Source organism: Culex pipiens, chromosome 3, assembly GCF_016801865.2.
Source record: "Culex pipiens pallens isolate TS chromosome 3, TS_CPP_V2, whole genome shotgun sequence".
NCBI classification, from domain to species: domain Eukaryota; kingdom Metazoa; phylum Arthropoda; class Insecta; order Diptera; family Culicidae; genus Culex; species Culex pipiens.
The window spans coordinates 44,563,726-44,574,013 of NC_068939.1; the positions used below are offsets into that span (position 1 = coordinate 44,563,726).

Consider the following 10,288-nt stretch of genomic DNA (forward strand, 5'->3'; position numbering starts at 1 on the left):
ACGCTTAAAGCAGCCGCGCGAGCAGGGAAAGAAATTGGTGATAATTTGGGCTTTTTGGGAAATTTATCGCCTCAAATTGAGAGCTGAAATTGGGCGTCGTTATCAGATTAGGGAGCGCGCTTTTTTCTCGATTCGATTTTATAATGTCACTTAGCGTAAGTGTTGAAGGGAGGAAGTGACGAGTTTAAGGGTGGGATGAAAATCATTCAATGCATTTGATTTGGATTTATTTTTTAAATTATGCTTGAGACAAACTAATAAAAAGGTTAAATTTCGGAAGGATGAAAATTTGGTTAGTTGAATATAACCTTTTTTTAATAATTTTACTTATAAAACGTGTTAAAATGTGAACCTGATGAAAATTCATCAGAAACTGGTGAAAATTCACCAGTTTCTGATGTATTATCACACAATTTTTTGACACAAAATTTTTCATCATTCCTTGATTAATATTGCCATCATTTTTTTTCTGTGTGTTGAAACTTTTGATCCGATTATTAATATCAAAAGTGAAACTGAAATGAATTTTTCTCAACCCTTTTATTTTTTTTCTGATTTTTTTAATCGCAACATACGTTTCAAAAAGGCTTAAATTGTATTATTTTGATTTTTGGAAGCCTTTTCGGGTGAATTTTCGATACTTTACTTTTTCAAAGTATCGAAAAGAATAAAGTTTGTCAAAATCAATGGCTGCCATCATAAGATCAGAAAATCTTTTCTCAAGATTTATGAATATTTGCACTTTGCTATGGCCGCCCTTAAATGTGTATTGGGTCTTGTATAGAGAATCCAACGGTGCAAATTGTCTTATCCAAAAAAAAAAAAAAAAAATTAGGGAAAATCTAGAGAACCGCTCAACTTTACCTTTTCAATTTTTCAAAACTCAATTTGTCGCGAAATCCATAGCCTCACGAAATTCATCAGACCAAAAGCCACACACTCAACTCTTCCCCCCCCCCCCCCCCTCCAAAAGGACGTGCCAGAGATCACCGTGTCACCAAATGAACCGGTAATTTCCGTGAATTATTGATGACTCAAACATTTATCTAACCTGGCTGTCTCTTCTGCCAGGGAGTCTTTAGAGAGAGGGTGTGCCAACATTGTAGAGTCGTCTGTTTCAGCAGCAGAAACTGCTTCTCGTGTGGTAAAATTCACTCAATCATTAATCCTTCGTTTGCTCCTCGGTGAGCAAAATCTAACAAGTCCTCCTCTTGGAGCTTCCAAGACGGATCACCTTGTTGGGATCACTATTCTTGGGAATAATTCTTTGTAATCATACAGAGGGGAAAGGAGAGATAAAGTGTAAGTATTTTTTTCAATTGACTTTTCCAGTTCTATCTCCAACTTAATGCGCTATTGGCTTATTCAAAAAAAACCTTCGATAATGTGTCCAAAACACCCACCTCTCCCCTAAACTGACTCCACCAGCCAACCAAACGAAACACACTCTCGTGTGATTAGCTAAACCGGTAATTAATTTAGAACTCTATTAGCCAAAATGCTGCTGCTGCTTGAACGTTGGTGTACCTATCAAGTTCGTCGAGCGCCTTCCGGCCTTCAAATCTCGGTGTCGCAGACTCTGCCTGCTCGAGTGGGCTTTCCCATAAATGTCAATTAGCGGGCCGACATTCAAGACGACTCTCCCACGCCAAACGTGTGGGGTGAAGCAGAAGAAGAAGATCAAGAAGCGGTGTTTGGTAATTTTTTGGCCAGATTTGTGCCTCGAGGAGGACGATGCGCGCCGACCAATTTGTAGGCCCTTTACTAGAACTGGTCGTGTCCGCAAATTGGACGTTATTTCTGGACGTGAAAATGTTGGGGGGAGGGGAAAATTGTCCACTCCAGTCGGGCGGGAGATAAAATTTTTCTTGTTTTGTCCCTTGTTGAATCGCGTGTAGGTGGTTGAGGTCACCCACATTACGTATAAGGGGATGGGAAGCAATTCCAAGAAGATACAAAACTGGGAATATGTGTAATCGGATAATTTTATCTCATTTTGATTAGGATATACGTTTTGACAGATAACAGTGGTCCAATTTGGTTGAAGATGGGAATTAAGTGGGTGGTTGTGGTCTGTTTATTTGCGGAAAATTGTGTTATTTTTCAATGCATGTTAGGATGAAAAAATGTCTTTGATTTAGATTTTTAGATATTTTTGGATTTTTAGAGAGCTTTTTGGAAATAACTAAATTTTATTTTTGAATGTCAACAAAAATTATGGAAATAGTAGTATCGAATATCGAATTGTTCAAGCTGGATTAAAATGATAAAATCTGCAAAAAAAAATCCTTGTCAGGTATCCCAAGCAGCAATTATTGTTGCCAAGCCTTATTTGCAACTAATTCAAAGCTATCCAAAATCGCTGAGGCAACATATTCGCAACACTTCTGGCGACAAAAAAAGCGCACGGCAATAACGCGATTGGCAACAATAGCCAAATAGTTGTGAACGTGTTTCGGCAATGTTTCCTATGCGATGCTAATTTTTGTAGGAGAAATTGATGGTGTTGCAACAATGTAACAACAAAGTTGCAAAAATGTCACCATAATGGAGAAATTTTGGGTTGCTTGAAATCAAACGTGCAGCTGAAATGATTTCAAGCGCAACAAACTTCTAATTAATTTCTGAATAAAAATGTTTCAACTTTGGATTCGCTGCACAACAAAAATGGATAAGTCTGGAAAAATAATCCTGTCGCATTTTACGTCAACAACAAAGAAAATTGCTTTTCTTAAATGTATAGGAGGTTAATGTCTTTTGCCATTTCAAATTTACCGAGTAAAATTGCATTCTACTCATGATTTTTTCATGCGCCCACCATATTTTTAAAATTTTGTATATTTTATTGAGCCAATTTTGTATCAAAATTTTAAAAAGTTGGCTAATATATCTGAAAATCATCTACGTTCCAATGGAAGTTACGCAGATTGTCAATTCTGTAGCAAAACATTATTAAAAATGTGTTTAAATAGCTGAAAATTGATTATTATTATTTTTTTCCTATCTACCATCATGGCGCTTCGGTCACACAGAAGTGTATTCAGGAACCTTCAATAAAATCAGCGGCAATTTTATTGTTTTTATGCAAACTAGGAAGCATACTTTATTAAGCTCCCAAATAAATACTAACAATAGATTGTTGTGCACGAGAGTGCAACCCACGTGTCGTGGCTATCTCTAATGCAAGATTTCTACTCAAAAATTGAAGTTTACTGACGGCCATCAAAAAAGCTTCCAATATTGTCAATTTCTTTCCAAGAATTGTGCGGAATATATTGTTGACAGGGATTTCAAGCACTTTTAGTGAAATATATTCGATTTGAAGCAGAACAAAAATAGAAACAAAACACACAATATGGGATTGACAATTGCGCATTTGGTCGAAAGTGTATACAGTTAGATGCTGAACCTTGTTGTCCTTGTGAGCAATTCTTTTACAGCAATTCCATTTGAAAAGAGCCTAAACCGAAAAAAAAGTTTTCCGATCAGGCTCAAAGTTTTCTGGGGGTCTTTTGGCCAAAATAATTAGACCCGTATTTTTTGTTTGGACATTAGGGTGACCTACACAGTGCTAAGGTGGTTCCAAAAATGGCAATTTTCGTCATTTTTAGCAAAACCACTTTTTTCAAAAAATCATAACTCCACGCTATTTCAACCGAATGAAAAGAGATAAGTTGCTCTTTCTACGAAAAATCTAGACCAACATTTGAAAAGGTCGAATAGAACTCTAAAATGCCGTTTTGACGGTGTATGAACCAAAGATAATTCTAAACGCAGGGAATGCATCGGATTCCTTGGACAATTTTAACATACTCAAAAATGGGAGGTGTTCATTAACAGGATTCCGAGATATGATTTTTTGAAAATAAAAACTGTGGTTTTCGGCGCGCCGCACGCAAAACCGAGAAAATGACGAAAATGGTGAAAAAATAAACTGGGTGTTATTGCTGTTTATTTGATTATTATTAAAAATCAGTCACTTACATTAAAAAAGTCCAAAACCCAATTTAGTTTTGTCCTAGAAAGAACTACTCAAGCTAGTCAGCTTTTATTTTTTATTTATTTTGGAAAAATACTAATTCAATGTCTAAAAAAAGTGATATTTCCTTTGATTAGTTTGTTATATTTCAAAACTAGATAAAAACAACAAATCTCATCGTAAAATCTCATGCAAAAACGTTTATATTAGGGACAAAAAATATATGTCAGAAAAAACTTATTTGCAACTTCAAAAACGATTTCATTTGTCATTGCTTAGTTTTGATTTTAGGCTCGTACACTGGCACCCTCCCTTTGCAAAGTCGACCCGAAAAACCAATATTTTTTTCAAGAAAGCTCAAATTTTCAATCGAAATTTAAGTGCAATCAACGGAAATCAAATTAAAATGCATTCCCTGCGTTTAGAATTATTATTATCATGTATGGTTTGATTCAAAAATCGTTTTTATTGTGGGGAATTTTCGATGCACAAAACCGCAAAAAGTTTCGTTTTCGCAAAAAGAAATTTCGTCAGATAGAATAATAATAATAATAATAATAATAATAATTGCATATCAACTGTAATGATGTATAATGCTTCTTCCAATGGGTTTTCTTTAATTGAATTGTTGAAATTCTGGCAAGTAATTTCAATTATTATATTTTTTATTTTTATGCATCGAAAAAACCCGAAAATCTTAAGCAAATAATACTGCCGTGATTTTTTCAATAGTTTGCAAACATCAATCAATCAAAGTTTTACCTTAGTGGTGTATATTACCCACTCTCCCACTACTTCATTCTAGCCTTTAGTAAAAATACTCTCTGAGACTTAGTTTTTTTCGTATTCCCTTCCGTTTTCACCGTTAAACCTTATGCAGAATGAAGGACAAAAACTATAAAAATGAAAAAATGTGATAAGATTTCTAAATCATTCACCCTTAGTAGGTCCCTGCTTTCTTCTCTCTGAGCAAATTGCCATCCTTCACTTCTGTTGCAACAACGTTTCAGATATGTAGCAAAAATGTTAAAGTAAGATATCCAACACTCCAATTTGTGTAACGTTGTGGTAACATAATGGTAACATACATTTTGTAAACATCAATTTGTCTAAAGAACTGTCAAACGAAATGGAAGTTCTCATTTTAGTTCAGCGGTGAGATCGAAATTGTTGAAGGTGTGTTTTAAGAATAAAACTAAACGTAGAAAAAAACTTTTGGATGGCGGATGTTTTTTGGTGGGTGGTTCTACAACCCCTTGCGAAAAAGCAGGGGGTGCGAAGCGATGACTTGGGTGGTTAGTCACGTACTTGGGCTCCGGCCGGAACAGTGAAAGAGTCTTGCCGGGAAATCCGATGGGCAAACCTGCCCACCGGCGGGAAGCTAAGTGGCTAGGCGGTTCGTAACACCCAAGTACGCTTGCCGTGTGTGTGTTTTGGAGGTCCATCTGAAAATTACACAGACTAGATTTGATTGATCCGGGAAATCCTCCTCGTCATAATCAGCAGAATCATTTCGAGAATAGTCAATACTTCTGACTGTATGTCGGTTTGGTCAGAATATTTGGTAGCTTATTCAATTTATTTAAGCGGTGGCACATTGCGAACTTCATTTATTTGTTTTGATGTTTGCGACAAAAGACGAAATGTCTACAATTTTCCACTAAAGATGTTTTTATGTCATGGCCCCATGGCAAACGATGTTTACATTAGCTTTATCAAGGCAACATTGCTGCAACTAATTCGCAACATTTGCCGCTCAACATGAAGTAAGTTTTTTTTTGTTTCAACATTGGTACAATAATGTCACCGAAACGTTGCATCAATACACAAAATCAAATTGTTGCCACAGCATACAATGGTAACTATTTCATAAAGAACTACAGTATGTAAAAAAAAGTATTTACACCCCTTGGGCACTATGCACATTTTGTGATGAAACATGTAAAAAATTTAAAGTTTGACAGGAACCTAGTACTACGTTTTGTTCAGAAACTCATGCCAAACATTTTGCTACAAAAAGCTCATGAAAAGATGATTTCTATAAAAAGTTATATAACAAATACTATTACGAAAATAAAAAAGGTGCAAAAAAAGTATGTACACCTTTCGTAAAATTAACATAAATAATGTTATTTGTTGACAAATCACCATAAATCCAGTCTCCCAACTCCAAATAGGCATCCTTGACTGATTAAAAAAAGAATTTGGATTGAATATAAAGTTTACTAACTACTTAGTATAAAAGTTTATATAACTCTGGAAATTCTATATAAAACTTATCTAAACTTAATTTTGCAAACTTTTAATTCAACTAAATGTCAATATATTACCATATAATTGCTAAATAAACATTTTGGAGTGGGTATAACACCGTTTTGGGGGTATTTGTATCGATAGAATAGATTTTTCGTTGGAATTTCGTACCAACCCGGAATTACGTCGTAGGAAAATCCGCTTGCATCCGAACCGGTCCACGATTCACAAGTCAACTTATGTGGAATCGGAAAGGGCATAAAATTTCCGATCTTTTGATACCCATACATCTAGGTTTTCTATAAAACCCACGTTTTTAAATACCTGGGCAAAAAGTAACAACGTTTTTGCTTAGGTATTTAAAAACGTAGGTTTTAAAGAAAACCTAGATGTTTGGGTATCAAAAGATCGGAAATTTTATGCCCTTTCCGATTCCACATAGGTTGACTTGTGAATCGTGGACCGGTTCGGATGCCGGCGGATTTTCCTACGACGTAATTCCGGGTTGGTACGAAATTTCAACGAAAAATCTATTCTATCGATACAAATACCCCCAAAACGGTGTTATACCCACTCCAAAATGTTTATTTAGCAATTATATGGTAATATATTGACATTTAGTTGAATTAAAAGTTTGCAAAATTAAGTTTAGATAAGTTTTATATAGAATTTCCAGAGTTATATAAACTTTTATACTAAGTAGTTAGTAAACTTTATATTCAATCCAAATTCTTTTTTTAATCAGTCAAGGATGCCTATTTGGAGTTGGGAGACTGGATTTATGGTGATTTGTCAACAAATAACATTATTTATGTTAATTTTTCGAAAGGTGTACATACTTTTTTTGCACCTTTTTTATTTTCGTAATAGTATTTGTTATATAACTTTTTATAGAAATCATCTTTTCATGAGCTTTTTGTAGCAAAATGTTTGGCATGAGTTTCTGAACAAAACGTAGTACTAGGTTCCTGTCAAACTTTAAATTTTTTACATGTTTCATCACAAAATGTGCATAGTGCCCAAGGGGTGTAAATACTTTTTTTACATACTGTATGTTTCGATATAACATTTTTGCGAATTGCAACATTGTTGCTCCCTTGTTGTAACTTAACTGGACTTAGACGTTTTCAACATGTTGCGCGATGCTGCTTGGGGTAGGGTGGTCCAAATCCAGGCATCCTCGGGGCTACCTCGTGAAATCAAAGATATTCCATTTGGAAAGAGCATGTACCGAAATAAAATCTTCGATCGGGATCATTTTTTTTCTAGGGAATTCCTTGGCCAAAATAATTCGACCTCTATTTTTTTTATGGCCCACACCGTATTAGGGTGGTTCAAAAATGGCCATTTTTGTCGATTTTCGCCAAAACCACAATATTCAAAAAATCATTTCTCCGCGCCATTTAAACCAATTTTAGTTGTCTTTGACGCAAATGGAAGGTGATTGGTTGGCCTTTTGAGGAAAATTGTCTGTATTATATTAATATTTCAAAAAGTTGTATAAAAACATAAAATGCCGTTTCGACCATGTCTGGGCCAAAGAGCCTATGTCTGATAATATTTTAATCGGAATCCTAGGTAAATTTTACGTAACATACTCAATAATTTTAGGTGTTCACTTACAAGATTCCAAGATATGAGTTTTTTGGAAATAAAAACAAGGTTTTTCGACACGGAAATATGACGAAAACACGAAGAAATAGCGACAACCTACAATTATTTGGGTTCTAAAATTTTCGTAATTGAAAGACGCAACTGAGCAATTTTCTACAAAATTGGTAGATTTCGACCGTATTTATTTTTTGTATTTTTTTATTTGGCTCAAACATTGTGGCGCAATTTTTGGCCCTTTTGAACTGGTAGTCTTGATTCAACAAATTCCAAAATATTTTTTCGAAAGGATCGGAAAATTCCCCAAATGTTTCATATTTTAACATTGAAAATCATTGAAATTTCTCAGACGAAATTGTAGAAAATTTTATGAAATTTTCGAAAAAAATATTTTTAGGAATGGACAATCGTCACTTTTTTAATAAATAACTGGAATGTTTCGGACAAAATTTAACTTTGAATAGTTATACAATCGAGATTCGGTTATCCGAAGGCCTCGGAAAAATTTCACTTCGGATAATAGAAACTTCGGGCAACCGAATCACGAAAAAAAACTTTTTTCTTTGTCTTATTTTTGACTGTCTAGCTTACGTGTGACCCCTAAACTACGCTAAAATGATAAAAAAAATTAAATTCGAGATGGCGGCCAATATGGCGGTGACAAAATATTGAAAAAAAAAAATGCATTTTTTATTTAATAGACAATCATTTTTTCAAATTTTATTAAAATAGTGTCACAGAACTCAAATTTGTGTTTTTTTTACGCGTACGAACGCCCCGGCTACCAAAAATTACACATACGAGTAATCCACATGAGGGATAATCGCAGGGGTCAGCCTAACCGTAGTGCAATGGAAAGGCCTCGCCCTGGTGTAACCGCCTTTATGATCACGGTAACCCCTATGCCAGGTAAGTATAAACAAGAAAAAGAAAAAAAAACGAAAAATAATTTCTTTTCGTGATTTTATTATCCGAAGTCCCTACAAACCTTCGGATAATCGAAACTTCGGATAATCGAGGCTTCGGGTAATTGAGTCTGTAATATATTGTGAAAACGTTGCACTTAATCAAATACATTGTAAAGTACTTTTCAGTTGCAAATTCGATTCGACTCGTCGGCAAACTATCGGTCCATACTTCTGAATGGCTTAAAACATTTGGGGTTATGTCCCTTTAAATAATTTTTTTTTTCAAAAATTAAAAAAAATACGAATTTTTGGAAATTGTGATTTTTTTCCGTGTACCGTGTACCGATTTTTTTCTGAATAGACCACATCAATACCTACAATTCCTAGAAACGTTACAGATTTTCGAATATTTACGTACCATTTTTGTATGAACAGCTGCCAAATTGTATGGAGATTTGTATGGGTGAACCATAGACACAAAATTGCTTCTTTGGTTCTAGGGATGGCCAACACAAAGTTTGAGCCAAATAAAAAACTATATGCAAAATCCATTACCTTGTATCGAAATTTTTAAGGAATTTTTAGATGTTTTCAATAAAAATATTAACAAAATATTGAAATCAAGCATAACATTTCATTTGTGATCTTTTAAAAAAAAATTAAATAATTATTTTTGAAAAGATCAGTAAATCCAAAACTGAGCACTTCATTAAAAATTAGGCGACGTCCTTTTCGATTGCAAATTAACTTTATAAATATTTTTTTTAAGTTTCATTGTACATGTTTTAGATTTTTTTTCAAAAATCTTTTTTTTCCACAATATCATATCTTTGGAACCAGATTGTTCACCATCATTAGCGTAATTCACGGATATATGAAAAAGAAAAAAGTGCTTTATTTTGAGAGCATCAACCGGAATTTTTGAACAGCCCCTGAAGCTAGCCTGAAAATTTGAACTCAATGGCTGCACTACCCGAGCAGACGGAAATAACGTCGGAATAACATTTTTTGATATTTGAAAATACTAGGCCAATAACATTTTATGTTATTTATAACAGGATGTGTTATTCGTCGTTATATTTTTTTTGTTATTGGATTGTTATTGTAATAACAGAATAATAACATTTAGAGTTATTCTTCGAACAAATCTTTGTTATTATTTTAACAACTAATCCGATCATCCCAATAACAGTTGGAGGTATTCTTCCATAACAAAAAATGTTATTACAAAGTTGTTTTGGCTTTCAACCAATATCAGACCAATAACAAAATTTGTTATGATAATATTAATTGTTATTATACTCTTATGCAGAAAATGATTTCTTTTTGTTATTTTAACAGTATTTGTTATTGAAATGGCATGAATTTTGTTATTACCGTCTGCCCGGGTATGGCTAAAAATATGTATTTGTGAGTCGCTTAAAACGTGTCAAAAACATTGGATAACTTAGCAATACGTATGTTGGGAATCCTAATAGCAAATAAGAGTTAAATAATGAATTGGGTAGTTTTTTACAAGCGTTTCTCTTTTGTTGCT

The 10,288-nt window shown here is 34.1% G+C and overlaps 1 protein-coding gene and 1 non-coding gene across 2 annotated transcripts in view; one reads left to right on the plus strand and one right to left on the minus strand.

Moving 5' to 3' along the window:
- Window positions 1–10,288, plus strand: part of LOC120429153 (uncharacterized) — a 132,049-nt gene that overhangs the window by 35,500 nt on the left and 86,261 nt on the right. The window lies entirely within an intron of this gene.
- Window positions 8,605–8,760, minus strand: LOC120431850 (U1 spliceosomal RNA). Its single transcript, XR_005607963.1, has one exon. It is a non-coding gene; the product is annotated as a U1 spliceosomal RNA (small nuclear RNA).